This window comes from Eubalaena glacialis, chromosome 3 (assembly GCF_028564815.1).
Source record: "Eubalaena glacialis isolate mEubGla1 chromosome 3, mEubGla1.1.hap2.+ XY, whole genome shotgun sequence".
NCBI lineage: Eukaryota > Metazoa > Chordata > Mammalia > Artiodactyla > Balaenidae > Eubalaena > Eubalaena glacialis.
In genome coordinates, this window is record NC_083718.1 from 42,103,376 (window position 1) to 42,121,521 (window position 18,146).

The 18,146-nt window shown below is 40.4% G+C and overlaps 1 protein-coding gene across 8 annotated transcripts in view; it reads left to right on the plus strand.

The window, feature by feature from the left end:
- Positions 1 to 5,849: 5,849 nt before the first annotated feature.
- Positions 5,850 to 18,146, plus strand: part of HHAT (hedgehog acyltransferase) — a 357,453-nt gene continuing 345,156 nt past the window's right edge. For 5 of the 8 annotated variants that reach the window (XM_061185550.1, XM_061185554.1, XM_061185555.1 and 2 more), the window contains exon 1: positions 5,963 to 6,077. The gene's annotated coding sequence lies outside the window, so the exon portion shown is untranslated. The other 3 variants (XM_061185553.1, XM_061185552.1, XM_061185551.1) reach the window with 3 other exon arrangements.

Sequence of the window (18,146 nt, forward strand, 5' to 3'; positions counted from 1 at the left end):
TCTTTGCCAAACCATATGCAACAAAATCTCATTAACATTCTGTAGAACAACTAAGAAATTGTGCCAATAATTTTTCGTCTTTTGTTTTCATTTAAAAGTGTTTGAGTGGTTTGTTGACAAGTCCAGTATGCTGTGATTCTAAGTGTCCTGCTAGTTTTGAAGGCGTCATTACAAATAATATACTGGGATTTGTCGCTTTTGTTGGATTTTACTCACTGAAAAAAATACTGTAAATAATCTGCTTCATAAGATCTTCCATTCTTTTTTTCTTTTTAGAATGCTCCTCCAGTGAAGTTGAAGATTACTATTAGAGCCAATATTTTTCTCAACATTGTCTACAGTTCTAGATACCTAGAGTTTGAACTGGGGCGCTCCTCCAATTTTCCCTTCATCATTCTTTGCTCTTGTAATGGTAAGGAGAAATCCCATTAAAGGGAAATTCATGCTAATTTAATTAAATGTACATTTGACACAAACCTGAAACATATGTTTGATAACGTTCTTTCAGAAAAATGCTTTACAATGAAGTCTGAAAAATTTTAATATAAAATATAAATTCTGGTTAATTGTCCTGTAGTGGTGATGGTCATATTCACATCATATACCAAAAAATCAAATGAGATGTTTTTTAGCAGAAGGCAGAATAACTTGTATTAGTCAACTGAAATTCATCATAGCCTTCCATTATTTCTCTTAATTCTGTTCATAGCAACCAGATGCAGTATTTCCAAGTTCACAATTCTTAATAAAAATCCACTGATGTGTTCTCATTCTATTCTATTCTACTCTATTCTATTCTACTTTGTTTAAAAAAAATTAAGTCTGGTTATGATCCATTAGCTTTATTTTACAATCTACTAAAGTATTATGTCTTGCAAATAGCCTGAATAATACTGGCATAGATAATAAACACATGTTAAAAAACCAAGAGAATAAAAAGAAGAAAAAAAAAAACAAAAAACAAAAAACCAAGAGAAGTTCAGAGAGTGTCAGTGCTATAGTAAAATATAAAAGAATAGTGTAATAGAACAGAGAATGACTGGGCAGGGACTAATTTTGCCAGGGTGGTCAGGGAAGGCTTCTTGGAGGAGGTGGCATTGAATTGTGCTCTGTAGAGTTTACGCTACTGATATGAATCCATTCTTCAGCATTTATGGGTAGTTTGAATTATATTATTTTAAATATACTTATTATTTTTTAGCTGTTTTGTGTATATTTGATGAATCCCCAGCTAGACTGCAACTTCCTGTGGGACAAGTCTTTTTTTCACTTAAAAAAATCTCCCCCAGCATTCAATTTGTGCTGTGTGTAAAGTAGATGCTGGACAAATGCTAGGTCAATGTTGACTATTGCAAATCACCATAAAGTAGAGCCAACATCCTCGTAGGTGGAGCAGATGAGAGCCTGTGCCAGGTGGTGAGGGTTGGGAAGGCCCTTGAATCCTTGCGAATAGCTCCCCATTATTGCCTGTGCCTGAAATTTCATAATTAGAAATTCACTCCTTTATCTTTAAGCCTTTATCAATTAAGTCTCAACAATCATTCGTGCCTCTGTTGAATCAGTATAATATCTCTGAGTCATAGTTGAATTCACAAAGAAGAGTTGGCTGGTTAATCCTTCCTAAGCACCAGTCCTGCCGTCTGGAGATTGGCTCCCAGGTGCTCAGGGCTGCCTGTCTAGACAGGAGGCCTCACTAGACTACTCAGGCCCCACTAACTGAGAGGGCCAGAGAGAAAACATGCCCAGTGAAGGCACCTGATTAATGACTTTAGGATCAAAATAATGGTATAAAGAGTGACTGACCATTAATTGCCCACATTTACATACTAATTTTGATATTTTTGCTTTTAAAGAAACATAATACCAAGGCACAAATTAGTTTCCTCTTTTAAACCTCAATTATCATCAATTTTGGTCAGTTTACTCTAGGCATGGTTCGCTTCTCAACTCCAGGGAGGAATTTCTCTGGCTTTACTTGAATGGTCAGAACAGAAGCCTTCCAAGGCAAGGCAGCTCTGGCTATGTCTGGGCCCTGGACTGGCCACTTCAGCTCCAAGTCAGGGAGCTCCAGAACCCTGATACTTCTGCTCTAAGACAGGCACAGATCACTGAAGGCCAGATACTTCCGCCTATGTGTAAAGCATTGAAGAGAGAAGGGAAAATCCTCTCCTCTTCAACACCCACAACTTTTCTCCTGGTGTCTAGATTCTGACATTTACTCAAGTTATCTTCCTTCTCACTTCCAAAAGGGGCTGAATATCCAACCATCTGCTCCTTCCACTCTAAACCCTGGCCTTTGCGAGATGTCCATGCTTTTCAACAAATGGTGTTGGGAAAACTGGATATCCACATGCAAAAGAATGAATTTGGATCCTTGCCTTACCCAATATACAGGAATTAACTCAAAATGGATCAAATATCTACTATAAAGAACTAAAACTATAAAACTATGAAAAAAAAAAACCGGGAACATTAGGGGAAAAGTTTCATAACACTGGATTTGGCAATGATTTCCTGGCTATAACACCCAAAGTGCTGGCAGTGAAAAAAATAGATATACTGGACTTCATCAAAATTAAAAATTTTTGTACATCAAAGGACACAATCAACAGAGTGAAAGGGCAACCCACAGAAGGGGAGAAAATACTTGGAAATCGTATGTCTGATAAGTGGTTAATATCCAGAATATATAAAGAACTCCTACAGCAACTCAACACCAAAAAGACAACCTGATTAAAAAATGGGCCAAGGACTTGAATAGACATTTCTCTAAAGAAGACTTGTAAATGGTCAATAAGCACATGAAAAATGGTCAGCACCACTAATCATTAGAGAAATGCAAATCAAAATCACAATGATTTATCACCTCATACCTATTAGGATGGCTGTTATCAAAACAAACAAATAAACACAACACAAAACAACAACAAAAAACAAATGAATTTCAAAATAAAGTGAGGATGTAGAGAAATTGGAATCCTTGTGCGTGTTCCTGGGAATGTAAAATGGTGCAGCGGCTATGGAAAACAGTACGGCTGTTCCTCCAAAAATTAAAAAATAGAATTACTATATGATCCAACAATTCCATTTCTGGGTATATACCCAGAAGAACTGGAAACAGAGTCTGGAAGAGGTATTTATATACCCATGATCACAGCAGCATTATTCAGCATAGCCAAAAGGTAGAAGCTACTCAAGTGTCTACTGACAGGTGAATGGATAAAGATTGTATATACATACAATGGAATATTATTCAGCTTTAAAAAAGGAAGGAAATTCTGGCACATGCTACAACAGGCTAAGCCTTGAGGTCATTATGCTAAGTGAAATAAGCCACTCACAAAAGGACAAATGCTGTATGATTCCACTTATATAAGTGGCCTAGAGTAGTCAAATTCATAGAGACAGAAAGTAGAATCGTGGTTGCCAGGGACTAGCATAGTGAGGAGTTACTTTTTAATGGGTACAGAGTTTCAGTGCTGCAAGATGTAAAGAGTCTGGAGTGGCACAACAACGTGAATGCACTTAACACTGCTGAACTGTACACCTAACAATGGTTATGATGGTAAAGGTTGTGTTATATGTATTTTACTACAAAATTTTTTAAAACTCTATGCTATTAAGCTTGTCCCCTTTTAGAATGTGAAACCCAAGGCTGTATATAATTTGCTGAATTAAAAAAAATATTTAAGGCACTTTAATTATGGTATGGTTATGTGAATGACTAAGTTGATAAATTCAACATAGAACAATTTGCTAAGATAGACCCTAGGTTAACAAACAGCATGCAGAGTTGGCTAAGGTGTTTATATTTAGGGAAAATGTTTTAAGGAGCTTTTACTGTTTAGATAGTTTCAGCATTTAATACATGATTGTGCAAAGGTGAGATTCTAGAGTTTGTAAAACTGACATTATAAGAAAAGTCCTTTGTTTTTTAGGGGGTATCACCTTAAGATTTTTCTGTTATAAAATTAATTTGTGCTTAATAACATGTGGAAAAATTAAGAGTAAAGTCCCACCACCCAAATTTAACCTTATTTCCTTTCCAGTCATTTTTCCATGCACAAGTTTAAAAAAATATTTAGTTATGATCATATTACATATGAATAGTAACCATTATTTTAAGAGGTTGCAAGTATAATAGATGACAGAGTATATAAGTTTTAGTTTAATTTCCACTTTTTTATTTTTGGAAAATTAGGGAATTTTCAGGATATTTCCCCCCCCCCCAAGTTATAGTATATTTTGGTGCATTATATTATATTTTCCTTATTATGGTATAAATTAAAATGATATAAATTAAAATTGAAATCTTTGTTTGTAAAGAGCATTTTCTATATTATGGATTATCTCCTTTGGATTTATTCCCATAAACAAAATTCAAAATCAAAAGGTTTAAACATTAAGGGTTTTCATAATTATAAGGGTTTTGATATTGCCAAATTGCTTACCTACCTAAAAAGTGTATGAGTGCTATCACACAGCACCCTTGCCAGCCTTTAATGTCATTTATTAATTTTTGTCAACTATTTTTGTGAAAAATTGTGTTCTTATTTTACTTTGCACTTCTTTGAGCTTCTTTCAATATGTTTGTTTCCTTATTGTATATCCTAGTTTTTTTTTTTAGTGGATTGTTTATTCATGTGTCTTGCTCATCTACAATTGGATTCTAATGTTTTCTTATTAATTGTATTTAATTTATATATAATAAACAATAACACTTTGTATCATAGTTCCTGCAAATACTTTCCCCAGTCTATTGCTTACATTTCAATTTTGACTATTTTTATTTAATCCATGTTTCTAATTTACCTATGATGGAATCTGCCCTTATTTTCATTTGTGTTTTCCAGTGAATATGTTGTGTGTGCAGGAAGGGGTTAAATGTAAATGACAGTGAACCTACATTATTGTCCAATAGTGTCATTTAGAAATAACACAGGAGTTATCTCATTCCTGTCCCTGAGTCTGACACTACCTGAATAGTGAGAGTTCTTACTCTGTCCCTCCCTCTGCCAAACCCTTCAGGTGAGGGTTGCCAGATCAAATACCGGATGCCCCATTAAATTTGAATTTCAGATAAACAACAAATACTTTTTAAAGAAAGCATCAATATGTCCCAAATATTGCATGGGCCATACGGATACTAAAAAATAGTATTCATTGTTCATCTGAGACTAGATTCAATTTTAGCTGGGCATCCTGTATTTTTATTTGCTACATCTGGCACTCCTACTTGGGACTAGTTTATTTACACCTGCTTACTTAACACCATCCTGTACTATGTGTTGGGGCTGCGGATGGTGGGAGCTGAATGAGGAGATAGCTCCTGTCCTCAGAGAGTTTATACTCTGGTTTCCCAGAGAATTTTGCGATCAGAAAAATAATCTCCTGGACTATTTCGATGACTGCTAGAATAAACTTTGAGCACAGCCTCTGTGTTTTCCTGCTGCCTAACGCAGAGTTGTCCACGTTTACCTGACCACAGAACCACCTGAAACACCCCTCCCCTGGGGAGTCTGATTCTTTTGGTGAAGAGGGATCCAGGTGCCAGCGGTTTTAACAAGAGCCCAGGTGATTCCCCGGCTCAGATAAGTCTGTGCAACTCTGGCAGCCTTGGCGTTGGAGGCCTCTGAGTAACACCTGGCATAAAGTCACCGTCCAAGGCAGCTTCAGATCTTCCACTCTTTTACGACCTATTCAAAATCACTGATATACGTTTTGCAGTGCTGATCATCTTTGTAGGCTGCTTTACAGTTCATGAAGTTCATCCCATTTGGTCCTCACTCTAATTCTCCAGGAAAGCCGGGAAGCTTATTTCCGCTTTACAGAGAAGGACAAGGAGGCTCACAGGGTCTAAATTCACACAGCAACCTCCAGAAGCCGCCCGAGCGGCAAGGCCCGCCCTCTTTCCACCCCACCGAGCTACCTCCTTTCGCGGACAAAAGGTACGTGGGGACCACTGGGGCAGGACTTCAGGTGACTTCCGCTCCAAACCTGCAGCCCCCAGGCCTGCAATTAACAAACAGGGGTGGAGAGGTCCGTGCGCTGCTGGGCGCAGGCACCGGGGTCCACGGGTGAGCGGGGGCTGGGGCTCCGCGGGCCGGCGCCAGGCGCTCCGGGTGCGGAGTGGCGGGCAGTCCTCCCGCGGGTCCCCTCCAGCCGCGCGGCCTGCTCGCCACCGCTCCCGGGGCGCCGCCTGCTTGCGAGCCCGGCGGCCTGGAGCGGCGTGGGCGGGCACGGCGGCGGCGGCGGCGGCGGGGACGTGCTCCGAGGACGCGCGCGGGGCTGGTCTTCCAACCGCCGCTCCCGGGGAAGAGGGCGGCTTCCCGGGAAGCCCGCCGCCGCCGCCGCCGCCGCCGACTCCGAGGTGCGGAGAAGGTTGTTGGGAACTCGGGGCGCGCGTGAGCGTCACCAACGCCGCCGCCACCCGGGACAGCCCGGAGGTTGGTAGCTGGTGACCGTAGCGGGTCCTCGGGAACTTAGGTGTTGACTTTCTGCTTCGATTGACTCGGTTGAGAAAAAGAAACGCCCGATACGCTTTCTGTTTCCAATTCCCGTTCCTGCGTGCGCGCCCGAGGGCGGGGCAGAGGAGCGGAGACAAAGGCGGGGAGGCGGGGAGGCGGGGAGGCGGGGGGGGGGCGGGGGGGCGTGCGCCCGGGTCAAGGCTGCGTTCCCCGCGGCCAGCCGAGTCCGCTCACGCCCCTGCCAGCGTCCCCCCTCCTTGGCTTCGTCTCCAGCTTATGGCACTGTTGCTCTAAGTGTGGACGCTGGTCCCCTTGGCGATCTTAGAAGTGCGCCTGCCTGACTGCTGCGGCTCCAGTGACCCCCAAAGTTAGAGACTTATTTTGCTTTCTACTCTCCGGACTCAGTTTCCCTCTTTTCTTCTACCTGTGGCCTTTAGGTGGCATCAGTCTTGATGTGGAAAGGCCCTCCTCCTCTCAATACCTACAAAGTGGGCGGGAGAGGTACTAGGATGGATAGCACTGGTGTTAAGAAATGTGCTGCTTCATTGCTTTGTGGCTCTTGGATCAGGGCAGTCAGGCTAGCCAGTTGGTATCCTCGGTGGTTTACATTATATGGGGGTGCGACTCACTGTTTCTGTCCCTTTCTGATTTGCATTCCTCCTTCATTCATGCGCACAGCTAGGCGTTTACTTCCATGTGATAAGTGCTATGGGAACACAAGGAGAGGAGAGGGAAGGCTTTCCTGAGGAGGGGGTGGTTTTTATACTGGAATTTGAAGAATAAGTATGATTTTTTTTTTCCCTTTCATTCTTCATGTTCCGCCTTTCCTATAATTTTTCTCCCTCCTTTCTCAGTGGCAGCCCCTAACTGTGATTAAGTGTTGGATAGGAACAGTCAGTTCTGACTTGAAAGATTCAACTAATAGTGATGGGGACGATGTGCTTGTCAGGTGCTTTAAATCCATTATTTTTAAACCTTGCAATAACTGGGAAGGATACCTAGTGTTAGCCGTTTTCACAGCAGAAGAAAGGAATACTAGAAGAGATGCCAGAGCCACAAAGAGTAAGTGTTGGGATCGGGTTTTGCACTCCTCTTTCTGGGTCAAAGCCTATGCTTTATCGGCTGTTTACTTTGCCCCCTCCTTGGGAAGTAAGTTATATAGACTAACTTAGAGTGAAGGCCAAGTCTTTAGAGAGAGCAGTCATTTTTGTGGGTGGCTAGATGTTGGTGGGAACTCTGAAGGTAATGTCAGGAACTAGCCAGGGTGAGCCTTACTCATCTGTGTGTCTTCTTCCAGGCCAGGGCCTGGCCAAAGGGAAATGCTCCTTAACTGTTGCCTGGGAGTTCCATGGCTTGGGTGAGATCCTTGATTCTTTGTAGGGGTTCCTTACCCTTTTTTTGTGCCATGGACTTCTTTGGAGTCTGGGGAAGCCAATTTTTAAAAGGCATTTGAAAATACATAGAGTTACAAGTTATACTGAAACAGTGATCAAAATAGTGTAAAAACCCCAACATTTATAATAGTATTTTTATTCTTGATTAGTGCGTTAAGTGACAAAATTCAGGGCTGTATCAGGTAAGTCTCAGAATTTCAAAGTAGTGATGCCCATGTAAATGATGTTTTGCAGTATTTGCAACAGCTGCACTGTAGTATGACAGAATTTGTGACACTTATTGGTGACAGTCACCAGAAATGCTCTTACTAGTGTGATTTGCTCTTCACACTTATAATCAAATGAAATCCTGAATTTCAGTTAGAGGTTCGTGAAAATACAGACATATGAGAAAAGAAATTTAAGTTCATGGCCTCCTGAATTCTGCCTAGGGACATCTTGTGGGTGGAGGGCTGGGTATCTAGGTTACAAACCCAGCTAGTGGTGGTTTTTCTTTCTCCACGTTCTTGCTGGCCACCCTACAGCGTTACTAATGGCTGTTTCCTTCTCCTTCAGTTCGTGTCTCCTTTTCCGCAGGTGCACAGTTGTTTCTGGTGATAAAAGCTGTTGAGAGAGAATTGCTGGATTGTTTACATGCTCTACCTGTCTTCCTCCTTCTGTGCGTAATTCTGCTGGAGAATATTCCATTGATAGTGGATTTATTTGTGTCATATAATGCATGACCATCTTCCCTCCAATGGTGTATGGTATTACCAGTGTCAGGGAAGAAAAAAGGAGTTATCACTACATATCCTACAGACATTTAAAAAATCTTCAGATGTTATTATGAACAATTTTATGGTAATACATTTGAAAATACAGATGAAATGGACAAGTTTTTTCAATAAAATACCTCATAAGACATAAGAACTAGAAAATCTGTATAGTTCCATATCTATAAAGAAATTAAGTATGTAATTAAAATCTTTTCATCGCAGAATTTCCAGGCCCAGATGGTGTCATTAGTGCAATATTACAAACATTTAAAAATATGAAAAAGAAGGAATACTCCCTGACTGCTTATATAAGGCCAGCATAACCTTGTTACTAAAGCTTGATAAAGAGGTTACAAGAAACTATAGGCCAAACTCTCACAGAAAAGACGCAAAAGCCCTAAAATGGGTATTGGTAAATCAGATCTAGCGACCTATACCTATATTTGTAGGATACTAAACCATGACCAAGTTGGATTTATTCCAGGAATGTAAACTTTGTCTAACATTAGAAAATCAATAAATAATTTAACCACAGTCACAGAATAAAGGAGAAAAACTACTTGATAAACTTCAACACCCATTTGTGATAAAAATTCTTTGCAAACTAAAACATTATTGAGAGAACTTAAAGTTTTAAAATAATGAAAGGTAAGTCATTGCTCTACAAATAAATGTGTGGATCCAGTATAATCCCAATCAAAATCCCAGCAGATTTTTTCCAAAAATAGTAAGCCAATTTTAAAATATATTTGGAAATTCTAGACAATCTAAGTAAAAGAACAAAACTGGAAAACTTAAGCTGATAGATAGTACTGTACATAGTTTGTCAGCATGGTGTTGGCACAGTGCTAGACAGACCACGGAACTGAGTAGAGAATCCATAAACAGGCTCACATGTATGAGGTCTCTTGATTTATGACAGAAGTGGCACTGCAGTGCTCTGGAGAAAGGACAGCCTTTTCAGTAAATGTTGCTGGGCCAATTGGATATTGCAAATGGACAAGATGAATTTTGATCATCTACCTCACCCCATACACAAAAATTAATCAAGATACATCATACATCTAAATGTGAAATCTGAAACAAGAAAGCATCTGGAAGAAAGCAAAGTAAAACACCTTTATGACAAAGGTTTATTGACTAGGACACAAAAAGCAGTAGTTATAAAGGAAAATATTGGTAAGAATTACTGTTCATCTAAAGATTCCATAAAGAGAGTGAAAAGGCAAGCTACAGAATGGGTGAAGGTATTTGTGATAGTTATATCCAATAAAGGACTCATACCCAGAATGTAGAAATAATTTTTTACAAATCATTGAGAAAAAGCCCAGTAGAAAAATGGGCAAGTCACTTCCCCAAAAGATTTCCAGATTCTCAATAAACATATGAAAAAGTGGTTAACCTCATTAGTAATTAGGGAAATGCAAATTCAAACTACAATGGGATATCACTCTATACTCAACAGAGTGGCTAAAAACAAAAAACAAACCAAAAAACCTGTCAATGCTGAGTATTGGTTAGGATATGGAAAACTGAACTTCTCATACATTGCTGATTGTTATGAAAGTTAGTGTAACTGTTTTGGAAATTGTTTTGCAGTGTCATTTACTAAAGATGGGCATACACATCCCCTATGACCTAGCTTACTGTTTAGTGTCTATCATTCTTTGATAAACACTAAGCAGTAAGACAGGTGTATTTGTACCGAAAGTCATGTAAAAGAATATGCAGAGCAGTATTATTCCTAATAGCCCCAAGTTGGAAACAACCCATGGGTTCATCAATAGTAGAATGGACAAAATCCTAAGTAAATTGCTTATACAATGGAATACTCCACAGTAATAAGAATGAACAAATTATTGCTTTATACACAACATGGATGAGCCTCACAAATATGAAGTGGAGCAAAAAGAAGGTAGACACAACAAGAGGAAGTGCTATGTGATTCCATTTTTTTTTTTTTTTTTTGAAGTCCAAAAATGGGCAAAACTAAATAAACTAGGGCGTTAGGAGTCAGGCTAGTGGTCACCTTTAGTGGAGTTATAAGGAAAGAACAGAAGGGGCATTCAGTTTTTTATCTGAGCAGTAATTCCTGGCGTGAGTCTGCTTTTTGAAAGCCTTACATTTTTTTTTCTTTATCTAAGCATACTTTAATACAAAGTTTACTTAAAATATATTATAAAAAAATTTGATTCATTCCGATGCCCCTAATATGGGGAGTGTAAGATGTGGTGGGCATGATTCTTGGTGATTAAACAGGCTTAAAATAGGTTGAGAATTTTCTGGGGAAAGGGTACAATATCACGTCAGTAGCTTTTCTGAACTAGGGGCTTATAAATCTGACTCCTTTTCTGCCAATCTTTAACAGCAGAGATCTGGCTTAAGGGCAGTTCATATAAAAGGACTTACGAGTTATGTTTCGTATTAAGATTGATATCAGTGTGAGACAGAAGCCAAAAAAATGCTAAGTTGAGAACTGAATGCAAATTTTTTTTTCAGGTTTCATTTTCTTGCAATTTAAGTTTTTAAAGTTTATAACAATTAGATTAAAATATTCTGATGTTTTATATACATCCTTTTAATTAGGTACTTTCCTTCCACTAGGCCATGAACTAATTGAGGGCAGGGGTAGCATATTAGTTTCTGTAACAAATGACCACAAACTTAGTGTCTTCAAACAACAGAAATTGATTAACTACAGTTCTGGGGATCAGAAGTCCACAGTGGGGTGGCAGGGCTGCATTCCTTCTGGAGGCTTGGAGTGGTGGGGGTCGAGGCAGAGGAGTGGTGTCTTTCTTCGTTGCTGCTGTTCTCTGCCTCTACCATTCCTTTGTTTTGGCCCCTTCCTCTATCCTCAAAGCGTTATCACTCTAACCTCTGCTTCCATCATCATATCTCCTCTCTGTCTCTGACCCTCCTTCTTCCCTCTTAGAAGGACCCTTGTGATTACATGGGCCCACATAGATAATCAGGGGTAATGTCCTCATCTCAAGATCTTTAACTTAATCACATCTGCAAAGTCCCTTTGCCATGTAAGGTAACATATTTACATGTTCAGGGATTAGGGCATGGACGTTTCTGGGGTAGCTATATTTGGGGGATCCTACAGACGGAATCTTTATATTTTGTCTTCACAAATAGTGCAGTTCCTGATCTTCAGTAGGAGCTCACTGATATTTGTCGAATGCAGGAATGAGTCTAAGATTTCACTATTTGAAGTATAGTTTCGGAAGAAGAGAAACGATGGTCTTGTCCTACTCTTGCTCTGCCACAGCTGGAATTTTGGTTTCAGCTTTAGGTACCTATACTATAAAGAGACAACTGACAGAATGGGAAAGGGTCTGGGAACCAAGCTACTGAAATGATTGAAGGAAGCATGGGGGTTTGTCCTGGAAGAGGGCTTGGGGTGGAGCGGGTAGCATTAATTATCTCTAAATATTTGAAGGAGTATGATTGGCAAGAATAATTAAGCCTTTCAGTATACTTAATAGTAGCAGTAATATTAAACACAGCAAGAATGAGGATTTTAGAGCTTACTATGGCCAAGGTAATATTCTCTCTCTTTGTAAACCCATTTAATCCTCACAGCAACTCTCTGAGGGTTATTATTATCTCTACTTCATAAGTAAGGACATTGAGGCACAGTGAGGTCATGCAACTTGTGCTGGGTCACACAGCTAGAAAGTAGCAAAGCTGGGATTCAGCCTTTGGCATTCTGACTCCAGAGCCATCCTCTAAACTATCATACTATCCGACCTCCATGCTTTTAGTTCCTGCAGGTACAATAGGACTAGTAGCAGAACGTTTTTTAGAAATAGAGGGGCAGATTTTGAGTCAGTTTAAGAAAAAAAAAGATGATAACAATAAGAACTTCTTAGAAACAGAGTTTCCCTGCCTTGCAGTGTTGCTGGAAGTGGTCAGGTAGGTTATTGTAAAAGGAATTCCCAAACTGGCTGGAGATTAGACCAGATGACAATATTGATTTTGAAATTTTGATTTGAGAACGTAATTCTTTAAAATATACATCTCTCTCAACCTTTGTGACATTTTATGTAATAAAGACCTACTGTGAGATGTAGTTTTTCCACTAACTTTCCAGATTTTATTTATTAGGAATTCTAACATACTGGTATGGTAAGCCACGTCCCCACCCCTTTTTAAGGTGCCATTGCTGTTCCTCCAGTAAAGAGATGGAAGCTGTTGTCTCTTCCCCCTTGAATCTGGGCTGGGCCCTTGACCAATAAAATGTTCTTTGAATTCTGGAGCCTGGTCCTTAAGAGACCTTGAACCTCTTGCCTTTGTTCTTTTAAGACCCTGAAGCCACCATGCTATGAAGGGTCCAGCCTACTGGAGGATGAGTGCCCACATGGAGGAGAAGTAAGGCACTTAGCTGACAGCTGGCACAAAATGCCAGACATGTGGGTGAGATCATGTTGTCCTCTCCAGTTTCCTTGAGCCGTGCAGTGACTTAGTCATACGAGTGATGCCAGGTGAGGTCAGCAGAAGAACTGCCCAGATTGCCATCCCATAGAATCACGAGAGAGAATAGATCTTGTTATTTTAAGCCACTGTGTTTCGGGATGGTTTATTGCACAGTGATACATAACATTTGGTGCATATTTAGAAGTAGTGATATGTATTTTTAAATATTCTGTAATTAGACTTTTGCCCAGCCCAGTGGACCTCTCCTGTCTAGCTTATCATTCCAGTGCGTTGGTGAAGGCTTTCTGGGTTTGGAAAAGCGTTTCTCTGTAGTATCATGTGGGTAGAAGAATAAGACTCTTTGTAAGACTCTTAAGCAGGGTTTGGAGAACACTGTACTGTGAGAGGACACGATGAATCTGGGCCTGGTTTTCCTGGTGAGAGTCATGTAATGTATATTCTGCAAAATAGGTTTCATCAAATTCCACCTGGAAAAGAGTAAAAGTCTCCTAATATCTTTTCCAAATGTGCTAGAATATTGCTCTACTATTTCATTTTCTTTTCTTCAAAGCCGTTGTCATTTCAGTGGGCATGAGGTCCTTTTACTTTATTACTTTGTGGTTTCCAGAGTGCTCATTTGTTCCTAAATTTAGAACTATTTCAATTTTATTCAGCCCTTACCTCTATATAACTGCTGACTTTCCCCTCTTATTTCCGAGGTAAATTGGTTTGGTTTAGTTTGTCTTCTTCAGTAAATCTTCTAAGGAATGTACGAGTTAGATGTTTCATGTGTATTTTGATTACATCTAGTTGATCTTCTTCCTGGGGTGTATCTACGTTATACGTAACTTTAAATTCTTTTGAATGTATATAGCTTATATTATCTTCTGGCTTTCCCAATGAATTGATTTTGTCATAGATGTTGAAAAAATGAATCCTGTGAACTCTGTAAGAATAGGGAGGTGGGTGAGAGAAGGCTCTGGAATTAGACTTGATGAGTATGAATCTAAGCTCTGCTGCTTACTAGCTGTGTGATTTGGGGCAGGTTTCTTGATCCTTCTGGGCTTTGGTTATCTTTTGTGTTAAATGAGGATACCAGAAGTACCAACCTCAAAGAGTTGTTATGGAGATTAAATGAGAGAATACTTGTAAAGTACTTTCTCAGCATAGGTAATCTGTAAATACTACTTATTGTAGTACAGCTGTTGCTAAACTCTGGGTAAACTCAGTAGAGAAAAATTGCAGTTTAGTTAGTTGGGAGTGATGATGGTGATGGCACTGGAGATTGTTAGCTTCATGCTGAGGGTGCCGTTTTAAAGTCCTCTGGTGCATGGGAGTATTTGGTGATAGCCCATTTAGTGCTAAATATCAAGGGTGAGGAGCAGAAAAGAATTTAAAGTGGAAGTGTTGGAATCCATTTGTTGTACTTATCAACAATAAAGATAAAAGGCTTTTGAAAAGATACTGGAAGTTACTGGGGAAAAGCATCTTACAGAAGTTATGTGTATGCACACTTCAGGCTCTGGCATAGTGAGCTATACTTTTCTGCCAAGAGTAAAGAACAGGATTTCTGCCTAAGAGAGTGGGAGTTGAGAACTTGGGTTCTATTTTTTGCTCCATTGCTGGCTTCTCTGGATCCTTGGGCAGATCACGTCTTTTCTCTGAGCAAGATTCTGATTCCTGAAAAAAAGAGCTAACAGTTAGCCCTCCTGGTGAGAATGAGAGTGGATGGCATCTTTGAAAGCAGGTGGAGTGTTAAATTACAATGTGCATGCAAATGTACATTGCTTCAGTATAGAAAAATCCCTCTTAGCTGAGGAATTCTTGCCATTTTCCAGCTAAGATTTTATTATGTGGGTCGCTTGAGTTCTGCAGTTCCCAGATAAATATAATACTTTTTGGAAATACCCAGCTTGGGGCTCTTATACCCAGTATTGGGGTAGAGAAATCTTGTTCCTCCAGTTTGACTTCTTTCCCCTAATCCCAGGGAAACCTCTGCTATGATTTTCTTCCAAGACCTAATCTTAAATGCATTTTCTCTCTGTCTTCACTTTGTGCCAGTTTCTCACCTTCATCAATAATATTCAGCTTTGAGACACTGTAGTCTTGACAGCTTTGGAGATGCTATTTTATGTCCTTTATTTTCCTCTCCCCCCCACCCCAGTGCCTCCTGGACTAATTTGGTGCCAGGTGCAACTTAATTTTTCCTCCTCTCTGTTGCTTGGTTCTAGCACTTTCTCTGCACTTCCCACCGAAAGCCTGAATCGCTGACCTCCCTGCCTTTAGTCTCTACTGCTATGTCAAGGGGCTTCTTCCTGAAGCTTCATGAAAAAATTAAATGTGCTGGCTCACAAGCCTGAGGTTTCTTCAGGTAATCAGATCCGAACCTGTCATCATATATGTTTAAGACCCTCCGCCACTTGGCTCCTAAACTATCCCCATTTTTTCTTCCTCGCAGTCCTGACCAGTATTCCCACCAAAGTGGAAGTGTTCTCAGACACATCTTCACCATCAGACATCCCAGCAACCCGCCTTAGCTCTCACATATCAGTACTATAACCTCCTTTATATAGATCGATCAGGTAGTCTCCTACTTAAAAACAGGCTGTGTTACTGTAGATTGGTTGTTTCCTATAGAAATCATGTTATAAATGGTGACGAGTTTCTAGGCTATCGAATGGATGCCCACTTCGCTGATAATGTTGCTGCGGGACTGAATCTTATGCATGAAAAACAGAAAAGAGGCATTACTTACGCATTTGAGTAAGGGCTTCTTTGATTTCATCGTGGTAGCTTATGCCTAAAGAAGAACATAAGCATGTTTAGAAAATGAGACATAGAAGCTTGAGAATTCTCTGAGAGAGTTTTTAGGAACGTTTATGGGTTTGGACATTAAAAAAAAAAAAAGTTCTAGTTACATTCCCAAAGGTACAGCTTTGTGTTGTGTCATTGAATCCTTTAAAACATATCTACTCTGATTGGCTCTCTGAGTGCACAGCTGAAATGAACAGGGAGCGGGGGAAAACACTGGGGAGAGGAATTTTCTTGAGATAAGCGGACAAAAGTTGAAAAGAAGTATTAAGGAAGAAAGATCTGTTAAGGACAGGTGGGTGTCTGTGTGGTGGTGGTGTTTTGAGGTCACATTCCTGGGATTGTGAATGATGAGGCAAGAAAAGTGAGGACTGCATATAATTCCTTTGGGGCTAAGAAAAGAGGTGGTGAGAAGAGACACCGGTCAGAAGGCGCTCCAGGTGGCTTCCAAGGACAGTTTGTTTGCTGTCTGGGGTGTCCTTGGGTAGAATGTGGGGAGAGGATGGGGATGAGAAATTGGAGAGAACTCTGGGGATGCCGATCAGCTGAAGAAGGCCCAGCAGCAGGTAGGATGCTCACCCCCTCTCCCCATGGAGGGTCAGTTAGATGTCATCAGTTCTGAAAGAAAACCAGGGCTCTGGCTAGGTAAGCTCCTGACGAGTTAAATTCACTAACTGGTCCTGCTGGACAGATCTTAGCTAATGTTTATTGAGTGCTTACTCTGTGCCAGGCCCTGGGTAAACATTTTACATTTAATCCATTCAATAACTCTATGAGGAAACGTATCTGGAAAGTTGTGATCCACTTAAATTCCTCAGCCAGTCAGCGGCAGAGCCCGGTCTCCCCTAGGTCTGCATCTCTCCCCGATATGCTGTCGGCAGGAGGCTATTTGGTCCAGTCCCCAAATTTTAAATATGAGGACACAGCCTGCTGCTTTGTTGCTTATTACTATGTATCTTTGTGTATATGTCTGCAAAACATGTACACTGTAGCTAAGAGCAGCATCAAAAAGGAAAATGTTATAATGCTGAGTTTTCTAGTTTCCTGACAGTTAAATCACTAATTCAGGGGAACTGTCCTAGAAGGAGAATGTCCATGAAAAGGTTCAAAAGAGCAGGGCTTCAGGAACTTTGATTTAATCTCCAAGATTATTTATGTTCAAATTTAGTAGCATCTGAAGAGGGGTTCAGCTCTTTGCTAATTGAGGAAGTCATCCAATATAGTAATACCAACATCAAAATGACAATGAAACAATACGAAACCCAGAGGTTGAAATTCACTTCCCACTAAATTGAAAATTACTATATTCCTACAAAGTTCCAGAAGGAAATCTTAACATATTCTAGGAGATGCCAGGTATTTAAAAATAAAGTGTGACTAGAAATGTATGAAGCTAGAAGTGGTTCTGAAAAGTAGTAGGGGAACCTGAGAAGGCGTTGTTGAAGTACTAGGGCTTAGAGAGCTTGGGATTGAGAGCATGAGTGGCTGCTTCTGGATTTTTTAGATCTGCAGGAGAAACTCAGCCTAGACTGGCTTGGCAACTTTTAGGTAATGACCGGGGGGTCCTCTGGTTGGAGGACCACTGATTTCTGACCTCATATTTTATGAAAGTGTTACTGAGCCCAAGCTCGTACTGCTCACCACACAACAGGCCAATAAATTGAGAGACAAGGTGTTGGGGCAGGGAATAGCGACTTTATCCGGAAAGCCAGCAGACTGAGAAGATGGTGGACTAGTGTCCCAAAGAACCATCTTACCTGAATTTGAATTCAGGTTTCTTTTATAGTGAAAGGAGAGAGGGTGTGGCTGGTTGTTGCAAACATCTTGGTGTCAGGATCCTTTGTTCTTGCAGCTGTCCACATAGGTCAGATGGTTATGGTGTTCCTGTGAACCTCCAACAAGGCAAATGTTATTCTCTGTCCTGCAACTTTTTATCTCTATATGAATGAAAAAGTGTTATACCATCAAAGGTCAGAGCCTTGAGAATGGGATCTCCTGTATGTTTCAGGCTACAAGCAATATTTTTAACTTGTAGCAAAAGCAATAGAATACAAAGGTTAAAAGTTAAACAAAACAGATCCAACATGGAGTCAGATTTGTTCTTCCCTATTACAAAAGCTAAAGTTTCTATCCCTTCCTGCTGCGTCTCCCTGTAGCCTGAAGAAAGGAGTTTGTGTGTGGCAGATTCCGAGCCAGGCTCTAAGGACAAGTAACCCTGTGAACTGGCACTAATGGGGCTGGTGGCTGTACCTGAGCAGTGGGGTGGGGGCCCAGTGGTCCCAAGACCTGGATTTGAG